Source organism: Phoca vitulina, unplaced genomic scaffold (assembly GCF_004348235.1).
Source record: "Phoca vitulina isolate PV1807 unplaced genomic scaffold, GSC_HSeal_1.0 scaffold7, whole genome shotgun sequence".
Lineage (NCBI taxonomy): Eukaryota > Metazoa > Chordata > Mammalia > Carnivora > Phocidae > Phoca > Phoca vitulina.
The window spans coordinates 62,134,519-62,148,848 of record NW_022589710.1 but is presented as its reverse complement, the minus strand read 5'-3'; positions in this window follow the sequence as shown (position 1 = coordinate 62,148,848).

Below are 14,330 nucleotides of genomic sequence, written 5' to 3'. Positions count from 1 at the left end.
CTTTTTTTTTTTTTTAATTTTTTTATTGTTATGTTAATCCCCATACATTACATCATTAGTTTTAGATATAGTGTTCCATGATTCATTGTTTGTGCATAACACCCAGTGCTCCATGCAGAACGTGCCCTCCTCAATACCCATCACCAGGCTAACCCATCCTCCCAACCCCCTCCCCTCTAGAACCCTCAGTTTGTTTTTCAGAGTCCATCGTCTCTCATGGTTCTTCTCCCCCTCCGATTTCCCCCCCTTCATTCTTCCCCTCCTGCTACATTCTTCTTCTTCTTTTTTTCTTTCTTAACATATATTGCATTATTTGTTTCAGAGGTACAGATCTGAGATTCAACAGTCTTGCACAATTCACAGCGCTTACCAGAACACATACCCTCCCCAGTGTCCATCACCCAGTCACCCCATCCCTCCCACCCCACCCCCCACTCCAGCAACCCTCAGTTTGTTTCCTGAGATTAAGAATTCCTCATATCAGTGAGGTCATATGATACATGTCTTTCTCTGTTTGACTTATTTCACTCAACATAATACCCTCCAGTTCCATCCACGTCGTTGCAAATGGCAAGATCTCATTCCTTTTGATGGCTGCATAATATTCCATTGTATATATATACCACATCTTCTTTATCCATTCATCTGTTGATGGACATCTTGGCTCTTTCCACAGTTTGGCTATTGTGGACATTGCTATAGTGCATGATTTTTTTTAAACGTAGCTTGCATTAATTTTATAATCAGAACAAAAAGTTCTTCCAGTTTAGAAAAGGAAAAAAAAAAAAACAAAAACAAACCACTGAGAGCACAGAAAAAGCACAACGAGAGTTTCCAACACATAATAGGTGTTCAGTAAGCTAAATTCTGTCCAGAGGGCCTCTTGACGTTGTCGCGACCAAGTGGCCCTTTGAAATTTATGTTGAGCATTTGTCCCCTACTGAAAGCCCTCAAGTCCAGCAATATTTGGCCAAATTAAAATGGAAATATATGGGCAAAGTAAGTCTCATTGAAAGAAAAAAAGAAAGAAAAGGAAAAACCTGACTATGCATGTATATAAAATCCATATTACAACATGCTGGGCTGGAAACCATAAATTGGAAACATGTGAAGTTGCCCTATATGGGCCCATAGACTACATTTTTAATACATGGACTTGAAAGTGAGCCACCTTCATAGAGCATCTGAGGATGGGAAGGGGAGCCCTGGCCTGAGGGAGAGCTGCTGCCCGGGGCCTCTTACTTCAATGCAGAGAAGTGCAAAAGGAACTTACTTGTCACCTCCCGCCCACCTTCCCAATCTCCCAAGGCAAATGCCAAACAGATGTTCTCAAAGGGTGGAAAAATGAAATGAAAGGCACATTTAGGATTTATAGAGCTGAAAACCAAAAACCAGTGGAAATTAGAACTCTGATGAGCACAAAGCTTGCCATTAATGCATTTCTTTTTTTTCACCGTAGCATTTGCAAGTTGGCTTCCAGAGCCCAAAGCAGTCAGCAGCATATAAGAGAGAGGCCTTAGTTTGATAAAGTGATATGTCTGAGCCAGGCATCCAAAGGCCTTCTGGACCAGGCATGAACCTACCTGCGCAACCTTACTCACCTCCATGGCCCTCCTTGGTCCGCCCACTCCCCCGACACTGCCCTCCTCCATCCCCTCCACTCTCCATGGCTGTCCTCCTCCATCCCCCCAACTCTCCATGATTGCCCTCCTCCATCCCCCCAACACTGCCCTCCTCCATCCCCCCCATGGCTGCGCTCCTCCATCCCCCCCAGTCTCCATGACTCCCCTCCTCCATACCCCCCTACTCTCTATCACTGCCCTCCTCCATCCCCCCCCCATTCTCCATCACTGTAGCCCTGAAACCCCCTCACTATATGACAGGGTTTTTTTGGTGCCCCCCCCACTCTCCAACACTGTGCTCCCTGGTCCCCCCTTCTCCAACATTCCCATCCTTGATTGCCCCCTTCTCTGAACTAACATTCCCGTCCATGATGCCCAGCTGACTGCATGACAGTGAGTTGTAGATTGGCCCTTATCCAAATCCGCTGTGCCTTTATAACGTAGTTCCCTCTGTCTAGAATGCTCTCATAGGTTCTTTCTGAAAACCTCTTGCAAACTTCAAGACTCAGGAGAAAATCACTCCTTCCTGTGGGCTCCCCTCTGCCCAGGGGAGGACTCGGTCATCACTTCCTACACAATACTGCCTCTGCTGTTCAGGCCCATCTCCCCAGGGGGAGCCTTCTGGAAGCAAGGACTACAGTCATTTTCACTCTGGCCTAGAGGGTGGTATTCAGTGATGAATTCCCACAGGCTTCTCCTTCCCACACAGCAATAGTATGTATTTTATTGAATGAATGGATGAAATGAGGTCTTTCCCAGAGGCTCACCCCATTCTCCCCACCCCACAGGAGCTCACCTTCAGACTCTGGGGTGGGAGAAATAAGGCAATGCCTGGAGGAAGCTGCCATTTATCTAGATGTCCGGTGACTGTGTTCTCTCTAGGGGCTTAGTGAAACTTAATTTCATCTAATTCATCCGTTTCTGTTTTACAGATGTTGAAACAGAGACTCAGAGAGGTGAAGAGCTCTGCCCAAGGTCACCTTCTGTCAGGACCCAGGAACCTGGGCTTGGGGACCGAGGTGGGGAGAGATGGAAAGCCTGGGCCACATGTGTCAGACGCAGAAGAAGAGGGTGGTCAGCAGGTGGGCGCTCACGAAAACGCCCGCTGACTGCAGGATAACCGTTCATTTCAAATTCATTGTTGTCTTTGGGAGCAAATGCCTGCTTATCTTCCAGGACAAGGATTCCGGGAATCCTTGAATTTGATGTGATTTCCCTCACAATAGCCCAATAATATCCCAATGATGTTTGATCCCCATAAACACTCCTGAACATAATTGAGGTAGATATGATTAATATTCCATCTCTCATGAAAAACCGAAGCTTAGAGGGGTTATCAGTTTCCCAAATAACCTTAGGGGTTTGAACCTGAGGGGTCTGACTCCCAGCCCATGCGCCTCCAACCATCCCCCACTGCTTTTAACTCCCTCTTCAAGTTTGGGGACCCCAGACTTGGGGACAAATATGGAGGTCCCAGCTTGGTCCAGCAGGCCACATGATCCTTCCTTTGGAAGTGGAGTCAGGGTAGATGCGAGTTCAAATCTCCCGCCAGGGCTCGGTGCCTTTCAGGATTCAGTCCGTCCGTCTGCAAATGGGCATCTACTCTGTGCCAGGCCCTGTGCTTGTCCTCGTGCTGGTGTCCACGGGGCTTGGAGACGACACAGGATGGGACAAACACACAATCAAGGTTATTGAATTAGCAGTAAGTGTTACAAGGCACTTCATCCCCAGTAACCCATATCTTGACTTGAACAGGGACCCTTCCCTTTCCCACCTTTCCCCTCCCCTCCCCTCTTCCCTTCCCTTCCAGTGAGTTACTGGAACAATCTTGTGTACTGTCCTTCTCCCTCTACTAGAATCTGAGCTACAGAAGGACAAGGATTTCCGTTTGCTTCATTCTCTCAGGAACAAGAACAGGGCCCGGCATCCAGTTGCACTTAGTAAATATTTGGTTGAATAATGAAATAGGAGAACTTAAATCTCTTCCTTCCCACTTCCCCTCCCTCCCCCCTTCCTTCTTTCCTAGAATATTTACTGACGGCTTCTATGTTCCGGGTGTCAATTAAAGTGCTGGAAACTATGGGCATGTTAACTTTTAGTTGCCAGTCGTCTTGCTTGTCAGCGCCGTGGCCTCAGAGGTGGGGTCTGATTCTTCCCTTGAGGTCAGGCCATCTGGGGTCGGGTTCCAGCCCCACCACAAACCAGGGTTGTGCTCTTTGGATAATCTATGCACTCTCTCATTCATTCGTCCAGCGAAACTTGAGTTAGGCTGTGTGTCCACTGCTTTGTTCAAGACCAGGATAAATCAATCCATGCCCTCATTCACTTTATAGGCGATGTATTTAACATCAGCTATATAACTTACTTAACATCCCTGAGGCTAAGGTTCCTCGTCTATGAACCAGGCATAACAATGCCAGTGGTCAAGGTTACTCTGGAGAAAGCCACCAAGACAAGTGAATAGGCACAGCCCCATTGCCAAGAGCAGTGACCTTGAGTGGGCTGTGGGTTTCTGCATGAGGAGGGATGTACTTAATTAGTCATCTAATGAAGCTTGCCTAGCACTGGCTATGCTGAACTGTTCTAAGTGCTTTCCTGATATGAACTCATCTAACCTCATAACAGCCCTGGGAAGTAGATATACTGCTGTTATGCCCATTCTACAGATGAGGAAACCAAGGAAATGTGAGCACCTACAGAAGGTGGGAGTGGTGTCTAAAGTCAGGTGCAGGACAAGAAGGCCTTCCCTGACCACCTTCTTCAAGGCCCTTTTATTTCCTTTTTTAAATTTCTTGTGCACACACACGCGTGTGTGCACACGCACACACACACATACACACGATACAAGTGGGGGCAGGGCAGCTGAATCTTTTGTTCAGCGTGGACTCCCCAGCTTTCAACACTGGGGAATATGATGGAATCCTTGGCTTTAAATGCAAACTTTGCGGGACATCCGCAATTTCCTTTCTGAGTTTGATATGTCCTGGGCAGGGGCCCTGGTGATTGGCTGAACCCAGAAATTTGGATGCAAACAGAAGAAAATGCTGGTAAAATATATCTGCCCAGGGGCTGCTCGAGATGAAACCACAGGGTAAAAGTGGAAGAAAGAGTGACAAGTGTAGGTGATCTGGGACAACCCACTAACCTCTCTGAGCCTCAGTTTTATAATCTGCAAAATGGGGAGAATAATATCTGTCTCATACTCAGCTATGTTGACAAATTTTGGCTCACCCCTTCTTCCCCATACAGAATCTTACCTCCTGGAAAGCAGGGGTTAGAATTCTTCTTGGATTTCTCTTTTGTATTCCTTTCCACCTCTACTCAGCCTAGCGTCTGCTCAGTTCAGTTCAATTCCATTCATCCAGCCAACACTGGCGGAAAGCCCACGTGGCATGGGCCCTGGCACAGGAACTGGGGGAACAGAGAAGAGAGGAACCAGATCCGGGACCCAGGGAAGGAGCAGGGGTGAAGGAGAGCAGCTTAGGAGGTGGTCATTTCAATACAATAACACAGGAGGGTTACAGGTGTGTAGCTGTTTGAGATCCCATGGTAAGGTCAAGGAGGACTCCCTGGAGGAGGTGACCCATGCAGGATGAGTAGCAACTGGGCGGGAGAGAGACCGTTGTTGATGATGGTGGTGGTTGCTGGTAAGGGCCAGCATTTAGTATACTGTGTGCCCGGCCGCGTGCTAGCATTTCCTGAGGGCGATCTTAAGTAATTTGCTCAACAACCCTATGAGGCAGGCGCTATTTTATCCCCATTTATGGATGAGGAAACAGAGGCACAGAGAGGTTAAGTAACTTCCCTAGGATCACACAGCTCACCCAAACAACCACCAGTACCATTTATTGTAGGTTTTGTTTTGTTTGTTTGTTTGTTTGTTTTACACCCATTTATAGGGTTAAGTATTTGGCAGCTCACACCATTTATCATTTTTCACCGGTCCTGTCAGGTAGATGCATCATTTTGGCTCTTTGTCATGATTCTTACTTTACAAATTTGGAAAATGAGACCAAAAAGGCCAATGCTTGTCCACTGTCATGCAGCCAATGAGCAGGAAAGCCAGGACTGGAACCCGGAGCCCGCCACCCAGAGCCGGTCATTGGTCACGCTGCTACCCTTCGTGGGAAAACCCGGCTTCACGCTGGGCACTTTCCAGGGAACGTTATGCTTACAGCCACCAGGCAGGGGTGCATACGCAGCCGCTGTGTCGGAAGCTGAGAGCAGTGTCCCTCCCATCCCCTAGCCCCTGCACCCCCAACTTCAGAAGATTTCCCAGCCTCTTGGTTAATGACGGGGGCCCTTCACACCCCCTTCCCGCTCTCCTGATTTTCTCAGTTGTCTGTTGATATTTCATTGGGGTGCTCCTGAAGAGCAGCATCTGAGTGTTTCACAAGCCAAATGTTGGACAGATGCCTCTAAACGTCTAGAGAAACGCAATGAGGGGTGCACTTGGGTAATGAAGCTGAAAGCTCTTAGAGTCAGTGGCCTTTGGGGCTTGATTAGCAGAGACTCGCACTTTACTGCAGAATTGGCAAATAAAAGAGGTGCTTGGAACTAATGCAGGGCAAATTTATAAAACTTTGGAACATTCGGTCAGGAAAAGCCAGCTCCCCGCCCCCCAGTCTGGCAGGGACCCAGACAGAGCCCCTGGAAGCTCGCTGACCCCTCCCGGGGCCTGCTGGGAGGGAGTGGAAAGACTTTGAAGACAGAGGTTCCAGCCTTGGCCCTGGCCAGTCTTTGCTGTGATCCTTTGGCCAAGTGCCCTAACCTCTCTGAGCCTCAGCTTCCTCATCCGTCAAAGGGGTGAGTGTCTCCTACTCATGGCATCTTGGGAGGATTTCATGAGATACTGCGCAGAAGGCATGTGGCATCAGTCAGCTCTTGTGTTCTTCATTCTCTGTTTTTTTGCCTTCCTGCATTCCTCCTGAGGCCCCACCACCTCCCAAGCCCTCAGCCTTCCCTGTTGTTCTCTTGCCCCCGTGGACTTCATGACCCAGCCTCCCTTGCTGTGTGGCTTCAGCCAATGGGAGGCCCTGGTAGGGGCTCAGAGTGTGGCTGCGGAGAGAAGCTGGGGTATTTCTCCTCCACTCCCTCCTGGCCTCAGTGCTGGCATCCAGGCGGCGTCTGAGTCCCTCTGCAGCTATGGCTCCCACCAGCAGCCGTCCACCGGGCTCCAGCCCCAAGAGGGGGTAATGTGTCCTCCGGTGCTGGTCCCCTTGCCTGCCCCACGCTCTGTGACTAGCCCTTCATTTTACTCCCAGGGTTCTAGCCATGGCGTGGGCTGTGTCCAGCCCGGCATCTCCATACGTTGTTCTCAATAACGTCAGGTTTAGTCTTTCTTCTAGCTCCACTTCTACCACGAACAGCCTATGTGTGACCTGAGATGAGCTTCCTCCGCCACTCTGCGCTCCCCAGTGTCCATGGCGGGAGACCGTGTGCTCTCCCCTCTGCAGGATAGAAAGGTGAGAGGTAAACAGTCTGGCCTCCCGCCAACCCCAACTCAGCCCATGCTTTGGGAGGGGGAGTAGCTTAGCCAATGGTGACTTAGGGATGGGAAACCGAGGGGCAGAACCCAGCCCCTTCTTTTGGGAGGAAAGAGGCCTGAGGCTGTGCGGTTGGGTTAACTCTGTGCGGAGTCCCAGGGACTCCGGCTTGGCCGCAGATCTGAACACTGCTCTCTCATCAGCTGTTCCAGTAAAGCTGACATCACAATCTAAGATTACGAGGTCCCTGCTGCCTCCAAACTCAGGAGGGCAGTAGTCCCTGGCTCCGTGGTCCTCAACACCTCTCCAAGACCAGTCCGTTCCTCCATAGACAACAGGGGTGCTACCAAATGCTCCCCAAACTGGAAAGTTCCACTGGTCTGTGGATGTTGGAACCCATACTGGAGTGTGGGAGCGGGGGTTTTGGTCCTGTCTTCCCGACAAGCTCTCAAGGCGGCTGACCAGATCTGTACATCCTGAGATGAATGGGCCCCTACCCCAGCTCCCAGCCCGGTGCTCCTTATGCAGCAGGTGCTTGATAAATGCATGCTGAGGACTTGGTCCCCTTGGCAGTTCAGGTCCTGCAGAGAGTTGTTGCTGAGGTGGATTTGGGGTGTTTGCTGTAGGCAAAGCCTGTGAGGGAGAGGAGGCAGGGATGTCAGGGAACGCCTTGGAGCCCAATGAGCTTCTGGCAAAGTCTTGGCCAGCCCAGTGGAAAGCTCCAGAACAAAGATTGCATGTTGCGGAGTCCCATGTTGGGCACAAGGGGCCAGGCCCTATGACCCCTGTGGAGACCAGTTGTTGGCTGGGGGCTGACCCCCGTGACTCATCTCCCCTGCCAGTCACTGAGCCATCAGCTTCATGACAGCCGAAGGAGACACGCAGGTCGCAGGCCTTTGAGGGGACCCTGGTCCACCAACCATGATGAGCCTTAGACTAGCAGACCTGGCAGGGCCCTTAGAGGCTAGGTCATTCATTCAGCAAGTGTCTCGGGGAAGCCTGCTGAAGGCCAGGCACTGTTCTAGTTCTGGGAAAAGAGTAGTGAACAAAACGGTCTCTGTGCAGATCTGCAAGGACGGGGCTCAGAAAACCTGAAAAGGCTGCACAGGAAATATTTTAGGTCTGTTGCAAATACTCCACTCTGCTGTCACAGCGTCAGAATGGTCGTGGATGCTAAGTGAACGGGTGTGACTGTGCCGGTGACTGCCCCTGTGACTTTACAGGGGTCTGACTCTTTGATCTGGGATGACACATGCCCATTTACAGATGGGAAGACTGAAGCCCAGAGGGAGTAGGGACTAGACCAAGCTCACGCAGAAGGTAGTCGGGGAGCCAGCAAGGAGTTAGGAGCCTTGAGTCTGATACCCAGGTGTCTTTTCAGCATGCTTCTAGCAGGCGGGCACCATTCCCCTGTCCACAGAGGACATTCTGGCTGGAGTGGGGCTCACACTGATGCCAACTGCGTGGGTTATGGAGGAGGGACACCAGGCCCTCTGCTAACGTCAGTCATTTGCCCCTGTGTCGACAAATGCCAAATCCTGATCCGCTGCCTCTACTCATTGAGCCTGGGTCACCCTTCCTCAGTCCCTTCATCTGTTAAATGGGTAGACCAGCAGTACCTCCCCAGAGGATGGTGAGGGTGAACTGAGTTAATACTTGTGAAGAACCCAGAATCACGTAAGGAAGCATTCTGTCACTGTTTATCAAAGGAAACAAAAGGTGGCCTCAGCTGGAAAAGGAGCCCAGCCCCAGACCCAGAGAATGAATCACCTGGAGTGAGGGTAACTTTAACACGTCGGGGCAACTCCCCACTCGGCAGAGGGGCCAGAGGGATCAACAATGTTCCCCTTGCTCGATGGAGAAGTCTGCATCCAGCACCCTGCTCCAGTCCCGGCTGGGGAAGAGAGCAGTGAAGAGCCAGGGTCCCCTTCCCGTCCAGCCTCAGAGTCGTGAGACCCCAGTTGCTTGTTTTGATCACAGATCAAACTGAGTGGTGCCAGTCATCAGGCTCAGCACTACGTAGCGTCCGGTGCAGCCGCCATAGGACGCAGCCGTGGACCCAGCCTCGTGCTTTATCCTCAGCTAGATCCCATGCAGCCTGAACCCAAGCAGGTGCCTGAGCGCGACTCGCTCCCCATGCGCGGCCCTGCAGGGCTCATGCTTGGCTGTGAGCCGTAGCCGCAGGGTGACTGAACTATTGTTTACTTAGTTTAAAATTAAATTTAAATGAAATAAACCTAAAATTTAAAATCCATAGCTACTAATAATTTTTCTTAACTCAATCCTCTTTTTGCTTGCATACATTTCCTGAAAAGGAAACTATAGATATAAGCAGAAAACTACACCCCTCGGGAGAAGCGGAAAGTATTCTTGAAAATAGGCAAAATGCAAAGCAGGGCATATTCTTCTAGCTGTAGACTCTTGTCTTTTGTCTGCTGAAGGATGTGACCCTGAGATAAGCTTTCTCTCCACTGGAAATCAGGGAAGAACAGGTGTCAGAGAGGCATTAAAAACATTAGCACCAGGGCTGCCTGGGTGGCTCAGTTGGTTAAGCGTCTGCCTTCGGCTCAGGTCATTGATCCCTGGGTCCTGGGATCGAGTCCCGCATCGGGCTCCCTGCTCAGTGGGGAATCTGCTTCCGCTCTCCTCTCCCCATGCTCATGTGTTCTCTCTCTCTCAAATAAATAAATAAAGTCTTAAAACAAAACAAAACAAAACATTGGCACCAACCTGAGACCTTCCTCTTGACCTAATCACCTAAGCTAAGAGAATCATAAAGGCAATAACTTTCCCACTGGGTGACTCTGTTCCTCCAGGACGGGTGTGTGTGTGTGTGTGTGTGTGTGTGGCCGGGAGTGGGGGGCGGGGGGCTCCACCGCTGACACACTCCTGCTTCTGGTTAATTCTGCCCTGGACAGAGAGCAGGAGCTCCATACCCCGGGCATCTCTTTTGCAAAGGGGAAAGTTTTACACGAGACCACGGACGTCCTCTGTGACAATGCCCCAACTCTGGAGTGGTCACAGACACACGGTTAGGGCCCTGGGCAAGTCACTTCCTCGCGTGGACACACCTGAGGTCACCCCAGCCGTGGCCCAAGCGTTCCAATGGGGACCACTATAGGTTAGCGGCAGCACAGGTTTGGGGACAGAAGAGACCTAGGTTTGGCCCCCTCTCTGTTTCTTATTAGCCGTGTAGCCTTGCTTAAGTCACCCATTGCATTTGAGTCTCATGTTTTCACGAGGAGATGACAGTACCTACTCCAGAGGATTTGTGTCGGAATTGAAAGATCAATCATTCTGGCCACTAAGCACGTGGCAGACTACTAACGAATGTGTGTTGAATGGACACGCACAGGAACAGAAGGGCCTGCCAGTTCTCTAGCTCACCAGGGCCTCGGCAGTCCCTGTGGGGGTTGGCGACCCCGTTACACAGGGGAGGAAGCTGAGACCAAAGAGTTAGAGTCCTCCAACCAAGGTCACACCCAGGGCAGAAGCCAGAGGGGAAACTCTCCCGGGCCTTTGGCCTCCAGCTTCTTCCCATGATGCCACACTGCTTCTAGTATTCCAGTTGGCTGCACTTGGGTCTGGTTTTTATGGCCCAGGTTTTGTATTTTCCTTTTGGAGACTCTGGGAAAAGCTTGGTCTTTCCACTGACTTGGAAGCCATAATTACCGTATTCACTGGAGAAGACTTTGGGTTTACTGGGACACATAAAAAGCAGAGGCAGGCCCTGGACAGGAGGGTCTGGGGGCAAACAAAATGCCCCTTTCACCTGGAGACTAACTGCGCTCTTGGTTCAGGCACGTAAGTGCGGGATAAATACTGATCCAGTACATCTGAGGTTAGAACCACTGCTTGCAGTGAATCGGGCTCTTGGGGAGGCATAAAGAGCCTTAAACACAATGCTTGGCTCAGTCTGAGACCAATAATCTAGCTCTCCACTACCCCTGCCTTGAGGCCAAGAGCACCGGGACCCAAATACCAGGCACTTGCCGGCCTTGTGCAAAGAGAGAGCACAAATGCTCGATTTATCAAAGGAAATGGTCCGGTAACCCCAGGTTTTTAGACTGAACCTGGATTAACCATTTGGGAAAGGGCTGAGTCTCGAGGCAGAGGGAAACACAAATTTAGTGAGCACCTACTCTGTGCTGGGTACTGTACATGGATAATCATTTCTCTTTGTTGTTAAAATAGACAGGAGGGTATGACTCAGCTGCTTCGTGCAAATGAGGAAGCAGAGGCTTGGCTAAGATGAGTTCCTTGCTCCGGATCCCAGAGTGAGGAAGGGAGTGGGTATCGGGAAAGGTTTGGAGAGTCACGTGCATCTCACCCTTTCCCAGAGGCCCTGCTGGTCTATGAAGAGCTGCTGGCCTATTACCACGGGGAGGCAATGGAGGAGGGTGGGAGGCAACTCTTCCTGAGCCTCACTGAGGGGGAATGGGTCAGGAAATGTGGATTCTCCAGCAGGCCTTGGCAGGGCTCTGTGATTAACCTAATTACATTGTTTGCACCTTTCCAAGGTGTGAAGGGGAAAGAGACAGGTATTCTCTCTTCATCTGCCATGCCCAGTCTAAACTGGTTTGGTTGCTAACTGTGAATGTCTGGGCATCTCATTTAGCTGCTGAATGGAAATAGCTGGAGTCTCAGCAGTGATGGGAAGTGGGAAAGGGAAAAGGATTATGCTGGAACTTTCATTAGGGGAAGGGTCTTTCAGATCCATCCATCCATTCATCCACACATCCACCCATCCACCATCCACCCACCCATCCACCCATCCATCCACCCACCCATCCCTCCATCCACCCACCCACCACCACCCACCCATCTACCCATCCATCCACCATCCACCCATCCATCCACCCACCCATCCACCCCTCCATCCACCCATCCACCCATCTACCCATCCATCCACCATCCACCCATCCACCCACCCATCCACCCATCCATCCACCCACCCATCCACCCATCCATCCACCCATCCATCCATCCACCATCCACCCATCCATCCACCCACCCATCCACCCATCCATCCACCTATCCACCCATCCACCCACCCATCCACGCATCCATCCACCCATCCACCCATCCATCCACCCATCCACCCATCCACCATCCACCCATCCATCCACCCACCCATCCACCMATCCATCCACCTATCCACCCATCCATCCACCCATCCACCCGTCCATCCACCATCCACCCACCCATCCAGCCAGCCAGCCATCCACCCATCCATCCACCCACCCATCCACCCATCCATCCACCCAACTATCCACCCATCCATCCACCCATCCACCCATCCATCCACCATCCACCCACCCATCCATCCAGCCATCTATCCACCCAACTGTTATCCATCCACCATCTATTCATCCATCTATCCAACATCTATCCATCATCCATCCATCCACCCATCAATCCATTCATCCACCTATTATCCATGCAGCATCTATCCATCTATCCGGTCTTCATCCATCCATCTCAAGGCAGACTGGAGTGGAAGCTTTCAGTGCTGAAGTCTGGAAGTCCAGGAGCCATCCTGGGCTCTGCCACTTACCTCCTATGTGATACTATGCAACCAATGTCACCCCTCTGAGCCTCTGTTTCTCTATCTGCAAAGCAAAGCTGAGAATACCTCCATCACGAGAGTGGTAAACTGGCATTCATGTGAAGAGGCTCATTAAGTGCTCAATATGGTGGTGGTTACATAGTTGGCACTCAGTCAATGTTGATTTCCATCATCTTTCTTGTCAAGGACGTGGGCTTTATTCCTTCTTTCTTCCATTCCTTCTTGCTTGGCATTGTGCTAGACCCTCCCTGGGGATCCCACAGGGAATAGGAACAGTGGGGCTTCTGCCTTCATGGAGTTTATGGTCTAGTTATTAAACAAAAACACACAACTGGGATTGCAGGCGGGTCTTTCTTATCCAGCCCGTATATGTGTTTGCCTGGTCAGCAACCTGTGGACTTTTTTAAAAAATAGACTTTATGTTGTAGAGCACATTGAGGTTCACAGCAAAAGCGAGTGGGAAGTACAGAGCGTTCCCATGTGCCCCCAGCGACCACACCCACACCGCCTCCCCATGATCCACATCTCCCACCAGAAGGGTGCATTTTTCGAGGAACCTGCATTGATGCAACATCATCACCCAAAGTCCGTACTTTATATTGGGGTTCACCCTTGATGCTGTATATTATATGGGTTTGGGCAAATGTATAGTGAGATGTATTCACCACTACAGTCTTCTACCAAAAAGTTTCACTGCCCTAAAAACTTCTCTGCTACACCATTCATCCCACCTTCCCCCCAACCCCCGACTACCACCAGTCTTTTTGCTGTCTCCATAGTTTGCCTTTTCCAGACCATCCTGTAGTGAGAATCATACAGTCTGTCCCTTTCTCAGATTGGCTTCTTTCCCTTAGTAATATGCATTTCAGTCTCCTCTATGTCTTTCTATGGCTTGATAGCTCATTTCTTTCTAGCCTTGAGTAATATCCCATTGTCTAGACAGACGCCAGTTTACTTATCCATCACCTACTGAACGACATCTCAGTTGCCTTTAGGCTTTGGCGATTATGAATAAAGCTGCTGTAAACATCTGTGTGTGGACTTTTGTGTGAACAGAAGTCTTCAATGCATTGAATTTTTTCTAAATTAGCTGCCAACATTTAAAGTTGAGATGTTTTGCATTAAAAACCAACATTCTAACAGGACTTCTAGCTTTTCTTGAAAATCGAAAAATCTGGTGTCTCCTGGTGCAGAGTAGCAAGCGTGGGAGCTGCCCTCCAATGGGGCTGGAGATCTCCACCCTCACCCAGCCCTCGCTGCCCCTTTGCTCCTGGTCCAAAGTCTCTAGGCATGTGAGTTTGAGATCCCTGGGAGGGGGGCGCGATGTATGCTCTACTTGCCAATGGCACTCTTTTAAACACTTTATAAAATTTAACTCTTTCAGCCTTCATGGAAATTCTAGGAGGCCAGTACTCTCCGGATCCTCATTGTACATGTGGGAAACTGAGGCACAGAGAAGTTAAATAAGTTGTCCAAGGTCACACAGCCAGAAGTACCAGAGCCGGGATTTGAACTCAGGCTGTCTGGCTCTTAAGCACTAAGCCACGTGAATTCTGCGGGTGGTCGAGGAGAGGTGAAGATGAGAGCGAGTAGGTAACAATTGAAGAGAAGCCACAGGTCCATGGAGCCAGTAATTGGGAGGCCAGAAAGTGC